Consider the following 15,063-nt stretch of genomic DNA (forward strand, 5'->3'; position numbering starts at 1 on the left):
ATCCCTTGTCTTGTGTGAGAAGGTCTACCCTGTAAGGTAACTTGTAATGACTGCCTTTGGCTAAATGCAGAACAAGAGGGAACCAGTGCTGCCTTGGTCAAAAGGGAGTCACCAACAAGATATTTGGTTTGTCCTTCTGAATCTTCAGCAGGGCTTTCTGATTCAGTGGGAAGGGGATGCATAAAGAAACATCCCCTTCCAAGGTGCTGAAAGGGTGCCCACCTTCCATACCGGAGGACCTGAGAGTCTGGCACACAATTGTAGAAGTTGTCTGTTCAGAGGGGAGGAAAAAGATCTATTTCAGAGGTACCCACCAGTGAAGAATGTCCTGAAACACATCCCTGTGGAGCATCCATTCATGGGATTGAGACATAGACCTGCTTAGAGTGTCTGCCAGAACATTTTGAGCTGAAGGAATGTAAATTGCCTGCAATGTGACTTTTGATTTGGAAGCAATCTCCCAAGCCTGAAGAGCCAACCTGCAACGCAGATAAGACTTTGTTCCCCCTTGTTTGTTCCCATACCAAAGGACTGTGGTGTTGTCTGTGAACAGCTTCAGAGAACCTGGGGGAAGGAAAAATTGGAAAGTCTGAAGAGCAAAAATCAAAGTTCTCATTTTTTTGATGTTTATGTGTTCCTTCCTTATAGAGGGGGACCAAAGACCATGGACCTTTAAGTTTCCCAGTGTTGCTCCCCATCAGAGGTCTGAGACATCTGTGAACAGCTCCTGCACAGGTAGAGGAGGCTGCAGAGGGAGCCCTGGGTTTAGCAAATTTTCTGAATCAACCACTGCAGTTCTTTCTTCAGACAAGGAAGAAAAGGAAGAACAAAATCCAGGGGAAGTGCATGCTGGGAGCAGAGAGACTTCAGATGCCACTGGAATCTCCTCATGTGGAGTTTGGCCAAGGGTAACATGGGGATAATGGATACTATAAATCATAGAAGTCATAGAAACTCCCTGGTTGTCAAGGAAGTGAGTGGTAGGAGTTATTGAAAGTAGACTACAAGAGGTTGCACTTTCTGCAGGGGCAGAAATGCCATCATAAGATCTGTCCTTAAACTGCAGCCCAGGAAGACCTGGTCCTTAGAAGGAGTGGGGGAGGATTTCTTGTAGTTGACAGTGAACCCCAGGCTTAGAAGCAAGCTGATGGTTGAGTGGAAGTTCTCCAGCAGAATTTCTGGATGACTTGCTTAAATGATCAGGTTATCCAGCTAAGGATAAATATGGATTCCTTGAAGTCTGCAAAAGGCAATAGCAGGAGGCAAGCATTTTGTGAATACCTTTGGGGCCATGGAGAGTCCAAAGAGTAAAGTGCAAAACTGAAAATAAGATGAAGCAACATAAAAACTTAAGTGTTTCCTGTAAAGGGGATAAATGGGGATATGAAGATATACATGTTTGATTTCCAGAGAAACCAGAAAGGCCTGAGACAGTAAAAGTGGGAAAAAGGTTTGGAGGGATAGCATGTGGAAGGTGGGAACCTGAAGAAAGGGATTGAGGTGAGACAGGTCTAAGATGGGTTTCCATAGGACATCCTTCCTGGGAGCTAGAAACATCCTGGAATAAAAACCTCTTCCTCTTTTTTTGGAAAGAGACTTATTGAATGGTTCCCTGTGAAATCAGGTCATGAAGTACCTGAGGGAAAAGACAAAGCTGGTCTTGAAGGGCCTGAGGGATACCCGTGAAGGGTGGAATAGTGTTCCATACCATGTAATATCTATTTTGGACAATACAAAACACTCATTTGTCTGTGGTAATGTTTGTCCAAGGAGAAAGGGAGTGAGCTAGGAGCTGGAAAAGAGTACTATTTGTAAGACTGGGTAGGTAGTCACAGACAACCTGGTTTGTCTGGAAAAGGAGGCTTTTGAGCAGTGGCAGGCTGAGTCTTGGAAGAGCTTTGTTTGTCAGGCCCATTCTTGGAAGTAGAAGGAGGGGTGCAGGACTGTTTCCTCACAAAGATAATTTCTGTGGTACTTAAGAACTAAGGACACAAAAATATGCTTATGTTCCTGTAATTCCTTTCCTTTTTCTTGAAGTAAGTTGAAAAAGGGTGGCAGTATTAGCACTAAAGAGGGCTGAGGTATCAAGAGGAGCATCCATGTGTTTTGCTTTGATATCATCAGGCGAGGGCTGTAATCTCAACCAAGAATATCTTCGAAGGACCAAGCCAGATGCATCTGATCTGGCAGATATTTCAACTGAATCATAGCTGCACTTTATTGAATGATGAGTCACCTGGGAAGAGGCTGTAAAGAGGAAGGAGAGTTGAGCCTTGAATGTAGAGTCTGGATTGTCTGACATCAGCTGTGGAGTCTGCGAGAGCAGGACCAAACCATATTTGGACATATGTGTTTGGTAATTAATGGCCCTAAAGGAAAGTGTAGATGAAGTATAGCCTTTTCTACCCAGTCTCTCCATCATCTTACTGTCTTTATCAGACAGAAGTAAGGAAGTGGAAGGCAAACATTTAGAAAGTCTATCTGCACATTGTCCTCTGGCACATTTTAAAATCTATCTGACCTTTTTGGGGCAGGAGTTTGAGAGTCAGGTGCTTTGGATGCTGACAGGAAGGCATCCAAAAAGGCAGGCAACACAGGGGGTATAGCAGAAGGGGAAGGGGAGTTAATTTGTAAAAGATCATAGTACCTCTTCCGCACCTCTGAGACATGAGATTAATCCCATTTAAAGAAGTATTTTATACTGGAAATACTTTCTACTAAAGAAATGTCCTCCTCAGGGTAGTTAGTACCATTTGACTCTACTTCAGGGGAGCATAACCCAAATGAGAAACTATGTGGGTGGAATAGGCAAGAGAGTCAACTGAAGAGGAAACTTCATCTTCAGAAGGCCTCTACTCCAAAGAAGAGCTCCTTGGAATAGAAGTGGGAGAAACTGTGGGAAGAGAAACAGCAGAGGAAGGTCTCTAAGTCATAAAGGCATTAAGAATGCCCTGTGAAAAAAGCCTACCAGTCTGGAGTAGGGCCCTGAGGAGGTGAAATATGCTTAAGCTTTTGTTTCTTTTTAAGAGGAGGATCTGCATTAGGCTGAGAGGAAGGGACTGACGTAGGCCTACCCTCTGACACAGACATAGGACTCTCTTCACCAGCTTTGTATAGAGAAGTACTTAGTATAGTGTCTGAAGAGATGAGCCATGGTTCCCCCTTACCATCCTGACCAGATGTTTGCAAAACCTCTGCAGATGTGCTAATGGCAATTTCCTTAGCAACCTCTGAAGCAGTACCTGCTACAGGAAAACAGCCAGCAACTGTACAGACTTCTGGGCCTTCATCAACCTCAACAGGGATGTCCAGATTCAGATGCGCACCAAAGATTCAAGCCTAAGTTCTTTGACCTTCTTCTTCAGAGGCTCACTGGACAGACCCAGTGTACCCTCCATAGCAAGTGCTAATCTCTTAAGTCTCTTGTTGTCTAGATAAATATTTAAGGAACAAAATGACAGCAGAGCATCTTAGGGACAAACACCTGACAAATCACGCATGCCTTGTCATTGTGTGCAGACCCTATACAGGACACTGGTCATGATTTTATAAAATAAATAGGCTACTGATCCAAAAGATTTTATTGTACAAAACTTTAGTGCCTCTGTCCAACAGCCTTTAAGAAGTAACCAGCAATGTAAAACATCCCCTTATATGACAAACATACACAAATTATTTAATCAATAAAACAATAAAACAATTAAATATTTCAAATTAATCTCACAGTTTAGACCATATGGTACCAAGGTATTACATTTCAGTATAAAAACTGACTCTTTAAAAAGAAATTTATCTTTCAACATAAAATTGTCTCCTAATTTTTTCAAGAATTGTAACAATGTAAAATCACTATTATGATATTCCATGAAACGAGTAGCAATATAAATTTCTGTTTTCTGCTTCTTAATGTCCCTAATATGTTCCTGAAAACTAGTTCTAAATATTCTTTTACTTTCACCAATATAGAACAGGTTGCAGGGACACTTAAGTGCATAGATATACCCTCAGTCCCACAAGAAAATGCACCAGCAAAATCAAATCTCATATTATTTATCATTTTAAAACTAGGTACTATAAATTGACATACATTACAATTTCTGAAAGGAACAGTAGCCAACTTGGGAAAAACAAGAAAATTTTCATTAGGAGACACAAAATATGCCCGAACCAACATTTACTTAAAATTTTGCGGATGGTGCAGTGGTGTATTGGTAGCATTGTTACCTCCAAGCAAGAGATTATCTGGTTCAATTCTTGGCTGGGGTGCCTTCTGTGTTTAGTCTGCAAGTCCTCCCTGCCTTCATGTGGGTTTCCTCCCACATTGAAAGACATGCATCTGGGGAGTTTCTTCCTGGGCCTCCATTGAAAATTGGCTTCATTCCAAGTTGGACTTTCTCAGCTAACAAATGTTAAATAAATTTTGCCCTTGGCTAAAAGAAAGAAAGAAATGACATATTACAAAATATATTAGATAATTCACCATCATTAATAAGAAATTTCCAATAAGGACTTTCCCAGTTAACAAATGTTAAATAAATAAATAAATGTTGTCCTCGGCTATAAGAAATAAATAAATGACATATTACAAATCATATTAGATAATTCACCATCATTAATATGAAATTTCCAATAATATTTCATTATTTCCCCTATCTTTTTATTTAAAATATTATAAGTCAAGACAAAATAAACCTTTTCTTGACCTTGCGTAGTCCTTCTAATCATACCAACATTCTAATTATTTCTGTGCAAGTTATATCCCACCCCCAATTTTATTCAAAGCATTCTTAACAACATCAAAGTCATATCCCTTGTTCAAAAACCTTACTGACGTTTGTAAAATTTCCTCATACAAATCTGTATAATTATTACAAATCCTATTAAATCTTAATAATTCTCCATAGAGTAAAGATGTTATTAAATGGGGGGGTGACAGCTTCCCCCCATGTAAATACTGCCCCCATCAATATATTTCCTATATACAGATGTAAGAATAATACCATTTTCAAGGCCCCTCAAACATAAATCTAAAAATGTAACCTCACTGCCATACTGTAATCCATTAACAGATATATTATAAACATTTTTACGTGTAAGTCCTTCGCAAAATCATGTACTTCACCAAAACCTTCCCGACAAATAAAAATTAAATCATCTGGTATCTATAACAATACAAAACATAATTCTTCACAAAATTATGTGTGTGTGTGTGTGTGTGTGTGTGTGTGTGTGTGTGTGTGTGTGTGTATATATATATATATATATATATATATATATATATATATATATATATATATATATACTCCATCTCTCATGTTATGAATGCTACAACATGGGAATAGAAGGATATCGCTGGATACAAAATTCAGAGGAAAGCCTAATAACATCATCTTCTTCTCTTATAATTTTATCTTGTGTAATAATCTGTTTATTAGATGCATGATGATTTTCCCATTGTGGACTTATTCGGAGAAATTCTTTCTTGTCATCTTTTATATTTTAATAAGCTTTCTTTCATCATTATGGTGGTTCCTTTTTGCATTTAGTTTGATCCTTCTATCTAGGCAGTTTATTTCATTATTTAGAAAAGATTTACTTCTGTCGATCTTATATTTTTTAAACATTTAATTTCTTGGCACTATCACTTTTTGTCTGACAAGCCATACCATTAAGAGATGTTAGATGGTTAACTTTTAGTTACCACTTCAAACTTAATGTTAGTCATTTAACTAATTTCAAACCATTGAAACATCAGTGTCTTTAATGCCATTAACAATTTATTATCTTGTTTTGTGTGATTGTATTTTTGCAACACTATCCATGTTCATCATATTGATCACTGCTACAGTAGCCTTAGCTATATGGGTTATATCCTAACAAGGATAGGGAATAACAGCTGGCCAACTTCCAAAGCTTCAGGGCATGTTCCAACCACCCAGTCTGTCAGGCAAGTCAAGCTGAGCTGACTAAAAATATGTGTTGGTGCCAAGTCCTCCAAAGCTTTACTGCCACTGAAGATTACACTCCTCTGAGGTTTTCGAGACCTGAGGGTCAGTTTGTGCTGTTCCTTTTGCAGGGAAGATAAGTTCTACTTAGGAACAAACATTTCCATTTAATATTTTTGCGTATGTTTTATACTTTCCTCTTCAGGAAAGTTATTTTAAAGCTAAGAGTTTGTGTTTTAAGGGACTGTCAGGAGATTGTTCTGTAGTTAAATGGGAGCACATTTATTTCCTGTCAGTTCAAAATTTGTTTAAAGTAACTGATAAGCATTTTTGTGGAGAAATTGTGTTTATTTTATTTTGCAGGATGCCAAAGTGGATCAAAATGGTTTGTACTGTACTTGTCTCTGAAAGAAGTGACTTTTAAAGATTTTTTAGTTTTACCAATATTTGCTGTTTGTTTTTCCTGGGAAACAGACACCATTTTTGGCTTGACCATGGAACAACCTGTCAGTCTCACAGTTGTTCCTTCTTCCAGCCACAGAAAGAAAAAGTTAAGCAAACAGCTTTTGCCTTCACAGTAGGCTAGCAATTTGCCTCAGCCACATGTGGTTGACTCTACTGTGGCTATTAATTGTATCTCAGATCACTTGTTTTTTATTTCAAATCCCTCTGGTGTAACCTTTAGCCACTTTGGACAGGGGGTTAACCACATCCATTACAATGGTGGGGGTTGACTCAGTGGGCAAGGGTGAGTTACTATTGTCAGTTCTGGGAGTGGAATTAGGGAAGGATAACAATAAGGATTTTCTGTCCCTCAGAAAATACTGTGAGCTGTTATAGAAAGAATTTCCAGAACCTGCACTCATTCGTCCAGTTTTATCAGCTTTGGAGGATGTGTGTTACCATCTGCAATTTTCCTTTCAGTCAGCTCGCTGGCCCTAAAAAGGTAGACAGAAAGCATAAAGTTCCTGTCTTTTAAGCTTTTCTACACTCTTCTAAAACCTGATCCAGCTTTAGTTAAGCTTAAGTTTACGTTTAAGTTTAAGCCGTTAGTTTTAGTTAATCCTTCTGCTCTTAAGCATTTGATTAATTCCAGTCCTACTGTTTTTGATAAGGAAAGGAAAATTATTGATAAGTATGTGAAAAAAGTGTATGCTTCTGCAACTTTGATTTTCAAAATTTTGAATTTGTATGTTAATGTTTGACCTGACTAATTGTGAAAGTATGACAAATGTTTTGCCTGCAGTTTCTTCTTGTGAGGAAAACACTTTTAAATAATTAAATGTTTTTCTGTTGTTCAAGTTATTACTCATTTTATTCAGTGTGTATTTGACTCTGTTTCACTTCTTCAAAGGTTATGGCCACTGCTACTGTTTGCAGGAGGTTTGCATGGCTGCATTCTCAGAACCTCCCAGATGATGCTAAAATGAGATTTTAAATTCTCCTTTCAGTGAGATTTAGGGCTGGATTCAGTAAACACTACACAGCTCACATGACACACACACAGTAGTGCAGCGATTTGTATTCAGTAAGTGGCTCTACATAATGTGTCGAGCCACACAAACACAGTAAATATCATGGCATGTTAATTTTAGCATAACCAGCTGAATTGTATGTTAATCAACCAATCCAAGATGGCAGAGCTATTCAACAGGCTATAAAGCAATCATGTACAGTTAGTGTAGTTTTTTTGCCTCGAATTCCAAAGCCTATTGGATTACAACCACATAAACTACACTGGAGGGAAAGAATGTTAGGGGCTGCTACTCCTCTTCTGCATGTGCATTTGCAACAGGCTCAAGTCTATGCTGCTACTGCAGCTGAAAGATCTCAAGCAAGAAGGAGAAGGGCATTTAGACCCCATTTAACTTTTCATGGTCGGCATGAGTTATAAATAGTAGAGGACTACAGGGTGGATAAAGACACACTTCAGAAACTCTGCAACATATGTCATCCTCAACTGAGTGCAAGGGCAAGCCAAGGGGAGCCAATACCTTTGGAGACTAAGGTATGTGTACCACTCAGAATTTTAGCTACAGGAACCTTCCAGAGACCAACATGGGAGATGCTTTGGGTGCCACAAGCAACAGCATCCAGGATACTACATAATTTCCTGAATGTTATGCTACTGTATGCCAGTGATTATATATATTTTCCTTGTATTCCAAGGATAGAACTAGAGTTATTCAGGATTTCTGTTCAATAGCACACTTCCCTAAAGGCTTGGATGCCATGGAGTGCATGCACATTGAGATCAAAGCACCATCCAGGAAACAGGGAAGAGTCTACATAAACAGAAAGGACTTCCACTCCATTAACTGCCAAGTCATGTGTAAGGCTAAGGAAATCATCCTAAATGTCTGTGCTGGCAACCCTGGCAGTTACCATGACTCCCATTTCTGGCACAAGTCACAGTTCTACCAGAGATTTTTCAGGGGGTATATTCCTCAAGGCAATTTACTGGGGGATGCAGGGTATGAAATTGAACCATGGCTGATGATACCCATCAGAAATGCACACTCACACCCATGGAGGAATGCTGTAATGAGGCACATGCTCAAACAAGAAATATCACAGAGTGTGTGTTTGCGCTGCTGAAGTCAGGTTTTCAGTGCCTAGGTACGTCGGGGGGAGTGCCCTGCATATGATCCCAGTACTTGTTCTGAAATTATTACAGTCAGAGCTATTCTACACACTATTATCCTGAGAAAATGGCTGCAACAGGAACATCATTGGGAAGAAGCACTCAATTCCACAACCACTGGCAAGGTCACTACAGCCATACACAGGTGAGGACTCAGAGGGGGAACCACCACCTGCTGTGGGGATAGGTAGGTTTAGGCATGTACAATATACCCTCACCCTGGGCAAGAGGAAATGGTTACACACATTCTGACCACCTAAGGGGTACAGCTTTTATCCTATGCACATACATACAGTAAAAATTGATACCAGGCAATGCTCACTACCTTTCTTTACCATATAATGGCTGTGTACTGCTAGCATCAGACAAAGTCAGCCCTAAATTACAACAGTTGTAACTACAGGACTATCAAGGTAGGTGTTGAACTTGGAACATGAAAGTAAATGGGTAAGAACACAAATGAATGGCAAATATTTGCATACTGTTACTTGAAAATGTGCCAGGATAGAATGTGTGTGAGATGTCCAGCAAAGGCATCAATATGTGACAGGACTGACTTATGTCAATAGATTTTTGCCATTTATTTATTTTACATTTATTTAATTATTTTACATTTGTTGACCAGGCTAGTCTAACTGGATATATGTCCATTTTCAGTAGAAGCCCGAGGAGAAAAGCTCCAAGAGAAAAGAACAATTTATACAAAGAGTACAACAAAACAATAGATGCTATACATTCATAAAAAACAACTAGATAACTATACTTTATCTACACTTGTTATTTCAGCAGCGGTAAGCAGTAAGGTTACACCATGTAGATTTTTGTTTTAGTCATTTGGGGCAACAATTAGCAGAGACAAATATAAGCATGAGTCAGTTATCATGTTTAGAGGAGAGAGCAGTAGCAAAAATAAAAGATTTGGTGTACAAAAGCCTAAAGCCATCAGCTAACATGTATCATGCATCTAAAATACACACAACAGAAAAGCAGTCCAGAGTCTAATTACATTCTCAAAAGTGCAGCAATGAGCTCCAATGACTTATTAAAAAATCTGTAAGAAATCAGTAAAAGTTTAAAAATAGCATCACCAATACATATACTAAGCACTCAGTTATCTATGCATCCTATGCATCAGAAAAAATACATATACATCCATGAATGCAAAAGATAGAAACAAAGTGATGACACAGTTATCATCATTTGCACAGGGTGGGGTGGGGGTGGGGGGCAGGAGGCCATGACTGACACAAAAGTAGTGTGTGTGTGAGTAAGAAAGACAGGCAGGCAGGCAGAAATGTAACTAATTATTAATGACCACTGAGACAGATAAAACTATGACATGCACCTGTTAAAAAAATTTTTGTAATGACAATATTGATGTTAAAATAATGTCTGCATAAAATCCAAAATTTAGCAGATCTCAATTTTAAAACTGAGCTGAAATCATATTATTGAGACCTGGTTTTCTATTTGCTTCTAAAACAATTTGCCAAAATAGTTCTCTGTATTCCACCAGTGTTTTCTAGGGTCAACCATTACACATTCTAACACAAAAATCTAAATGTAGCTAGTTTACATGTAATGGTATGCTTGGATAATGCATTGTTTTCCTTTTTGGTCCTGATGTCATATAAATGTTCATAGATTCTTTGCTTTAACATTCTCTCACTCTTCCCTATGTAAAATGAATCACACTTTGTACAGGTAGCTAAATATATTATACCCTTGGTGTTACAGTTAACATATGTTCCTAGAGTTAATGTCCTTTGTCTAATAGGTAAGTCTAATGTTTGTCCAACATTAAGATGTTTACAATAACTGCAACTTCCACATTTAAATAAACCTACTTTTTTCCTAGTAGCTTTCCCAAACAATTTTTCAGTTGTACCTCTCTCCAAAATATTCTTAATGTTAGTACCCCTCCTATAGGTGAATTTCAGTTCCTTATCAAAAATACAGTGCAAGTCAGATAGTCTAACAAAGTTGTTCCATTCCCTATTAACAATTCTTTTTACCAGTCCTGACTGACCATCATAGGATGTTGTGATACCAGATTCAAAATCCACACCATTATTTAGGTTATTTGAATCTTGTCTATTAAATACTCCTCTTATACCTAAAATAGGTGCAAATTTTCCTCCTCTTTCCCTAGTAACTTCACTGCATATTTGATCAAAAAGTTCACTCGGGTAACCCCTATTTAAAAATAACCTTTTCAAAAATCCACATTCATTAAAATAAGTAGTGTCTTCAGAGGTCATTCTACTAAGACGAACTAATTGACCTTTAACTACACTTCTCTTCTGGTGGGGTGGATGTGAACTAGTAAAATGTAAGTATGAGTTTGAAAAGTCATTACAAAAATTTTTTTTAGAACATAATGTCATAGTTTTATTTAAGTTTCATTTTTATATATTTAAATTTATATTCACAATCATTCAAGTTTTGTATATGTGGTTTATTATAGGGTATGAATTTTATGGTGGTTTTAGGAAGTATAATCTGTGTGTGTGTGTATATATATATATATGTGTATGTGCTTTTAACTAACTCTAATTAATCAATTTGTTTGTCATTGGCTACCATTAATTAGTTAATGTATTTAAGATGAGTGCACCAAGAGTGTTGGTATCTGATGAAGTCAAGGACGAAAACGTGTTGTGAAGTTTCAGCGTTAGTGAATTAAACTGTTCGTGTCACTTTTCCTGGATTCTGGTGCTTTTTTTGTGATTACTAGTGAACGTTGGGGCACCTGCCTTCCTCTGTGGTTACAAATATAAGCATGAGTCAGTTATCATGTTTAGAGGAGAGAGCAGTAGCAAAAATAAAAGATTTGGTGTACAAAAGCCTACAGCCGTCAGCTAACATGTATCATGCATCAGACACTGGAAACTACCCAATTTGCCTTTGTTAAGGGCAGATCTTGCCTCTTAAACCTAGTTGATTTCTTTGAAACAGTTACCAAAGCCATAGATGAGGGCAAGGTAGTCCACACAGCCTACCTGGACCTCGCAAAAGCCTTCGACACAATACCCCACTCGGGCATCATAAATAAGCTTACCAGCTTAAATATCAACCCCTATATCACAAGATGGGTTGCAAACTGGCTAAGAGATAAAACCCACATGGTCAGAATCGCAGGTGCCATGTCCGAATCCAAACCAGTTACAAGTGGCATCCCACAGGGCTCGGTTCTGGGACCTCTCTTGTTCGGTATATACTTCTCTGAGGTTCAGGCTAACATGGGGGGATTATGGCTGGCAAAGTTCGCAGATGACTGCAAACTGGGGGCCATAATCGAATCTCCAGCTGACACAAGCATCCTCCAAAAGGGTCTCACAGAGACGGATGCTTGGTGCCAGAGCCACGGCCTCAAGCTAAATGCTAAAAAGTGCATAGTCATCCCCTTTGGGAAAAACAAGGTGCCCACAAATTACCACATAGGTGGTAATCCATTAAGTACGGAAGAAGTAATTAGAGATTTGGGGACCAACGTAGATAGTATAGTAATCTCTCCTTTAATAATCACGTTGCCAAAGTGGTTAGAAAGACCTTCTATAAAGCCCACCTTATCATGAAAGGGTTCGCATCTAGATCAAGAGAGGTCATTGTGCCCCTCTACTCATCACTCGTCAGGCCCATAATTGAATACCATGCCCCTTTTGGGATGTACCTTACCCGACACCTGCAGCAGCTGGAAAGACCCCAAAAGTAACTCACCAAGAGGATCATGGGCTACAAACAGATCTTCTATACAGCTTGACTAAAGAAACTGCAGCTCTACTCAGTTGCTTACCACCTACTCAGAGGCGATCTATGCCTGACGTACAAAGCCATGTCAAACCCAGAATTAATGGACATGCTCCACCTCAAAAATCCAAGTCCCTTAGAGCTACATGCTCCAGGGACCTAAACCTCAGCACAAAAATAAATAGGACATGCTGGAGGGACAGATTCATTTCCCAGAGGCTCCCCTCACTCTAGAATAGAATCCCAATTCATGTTAGACATAGCCGCTCGCTCACCCTCTTCAAGCGAAATCTTGACGCGTGGATGGGAAATCGCAAATTCACCCCTGGGATCTCTTCTGTGCCCTGCTAGACAGAGGCACAGTAAACTAATCTTAAAAGGGTACCTTCTGTGACCTACTTTACAGAGGCACAGTAGGCTAATCTAATAGGGAGGCGGAAGCCAAATGCACTCTGGCTAGGCTTATAAATGCCTTAGGGCAGATAGCCTAGTATCTACCTATGAACCTATAAACTGTATGCTTCCTCTACATCCTGGCTTGTCAGACAGCTTTGAGCTGTGCAAGGTAGAAGAATCACTTCATTGTCATCACCCCCAACCATGAGAACATGGTCAGATGTGCTGGTGCTACCTGCAATGTCTGCCGGATGAGCGCTCCTCATCACTATGCCCAGGTCTAAGACCCAGTCGCTTGCCCATCTGGGTTTGGACACCTCGACCACTGATGGAGCAGTGGAACTAGTGCCAGCATGGGAATAGGAGTGGGCACAGCCATGTTGGCTAACAGCAGATGATGTTGTGGATCTACAGCCACATGGATGCCGTCCCCCTCCCAGTAGATGTTCCATCACAGACACTGCCCATTCCATTGTATCATTATTCTAATCCATTGAATTGGCCACAAGGTAGAGGCAGTCATGCAAGTCAGCCTGTGCCACATCTAGAACACTAAGCATGTCCTTGGAGACCCTAGTGGAATGAACCTGTTCCTCCATGTTGGCCCTAAACATACGTCGAGTGGCACATAATGACACACCAGTATCAGGTGGAGGGTGGACAACAGGCCTCCTCCAAGCACCTCTACCAACCCTCTTGTGTTGCACCTTGCCCACACTTTGGCTACAGCCAAATCAACTGGCACTGAAGTCACAGTAACCACACTACCCTGATCAAGTGTGTCACCCCCAACCTGTCCACTCTCTGAGGGCTCAGTGGAATGGGCAGGCATAGGCATACTGACTGTGTCTGAAAAAAATAGAGGGGATGGGTTAGTCACAATCTCAGTGCCAGATTCAACCTCTGCACCCCCTGACTGTGCTCTTGTTTGTCCACCACCATCATCATCAGAGTCTATCGATACTCCCACATCAGGGAATAAGAGTCCTACATTTCCACTGTCAAGATCACTTGTGAAAACAAGCAACAAACACAGGACTGAAATTACTACTACACTAAATATTAAACCAACATAGGGGATAAAAAAGTAACACTGATCACACAATTGCAGATGTTACAGCAATACATTCACTCATTGCACATTTCTCACACATACAGATAATTATATATCTAATAAATGCTTAGTTGTTGTCATCTTTCGGCTTTTCCTGGTTAGGGGTCGCCACAGCGGAACTCCGGTCCGTTAATGATTGGCAGTAGATTTTGACAAACACTGAGGTGCCAGCTCGACATTCAACCTTCAACGAAGGCACGCCCATTTACGCATGTCTTTTGAACACCCAACCAACTGAAGGGAGGAAATGCAGACTCCACACAGAAGGCACTCCAGCCGAGAATCGAATGGGAGAACCTCTTGCTGTGAGGCAACAATGCTACCGCTGCACCACCGCAGATGTATAAAAATGCTTAGTAATAAGCAAATAAACATTTCTTTACCATGTGCAGATGTGTCCACACTTTGCAGGAAGGATGGTCGTGGCAGCATTGAAGCAAGGAAATGATGGCAAGTAAGCATCACAACGGGAATAACACATGGGGGGTAATGAATACAGAATCACCTATATGTCCTTTAAAGAATAGCTGAAACTGAAACTTGGCTGAGATGTACACCCACCCCCATGTGTACTGAACATCTCTCTTGTATAACTGTATAACTTACTAATAGGTACATATAGAAAAAAATGTTATCACAGGAAGTAGTCAAATTACATGTTTTATCCTACAAGCAAATATAAATGTTGCCACATGCAAACTTACCTAGATTCTGCTGCTGGGACACGCTTGTCCTCCCAGCCACATCAGCACTGACATCAAGCACACAGTGCACAGTCTCCACTGAGCTGCCTGGATCTCTGACAGTGGACAGGAACTCCTCATTTGGTGTCAGTGGTGGCTCAGTAGCAGGACTACCCCCCATAGCCATCTGTTCTTTGGCAACTGCAGCCATCCTCCTCCTCCATGCTGATGAAATCATATCAGTGGCCAATGTCACACTTGTTCATAATTGCAGCTGCGACCACCGACTGTATTTACATCATTGACTACCTGGTTCCAGTCTCTGTTCTGGCAGCCATATCCCCAAAGCCTATCTCAAGCAGAAAGGTTCCCTCAGACCCTGTATTATGACCTCATTTTTATCATGAATGAAATGTTTTTTTTTTTGTAGATTTGTAGGCCTGGATGACATAATCCTATGTGACAAAAAAAAAAACGAGAAGGATAAAACAGATAAATATCACATAACCAATATATTTCTTACAAAAATAA

This window comes from Protopterus annectens, chromosome 1.part0, assembly GCF_019279795.1.
Source record: "Protopterus annectens isolate FY-2018-M chromosome 1.part0, PAN1.0, whole genome shotgun sequence".
Classification (NCBI taxonomy): Eukaryota; Metazoa; Chordata; order Ceratodontiformes; family Protopteridae; genus Protopterus; species Protopterus annectens.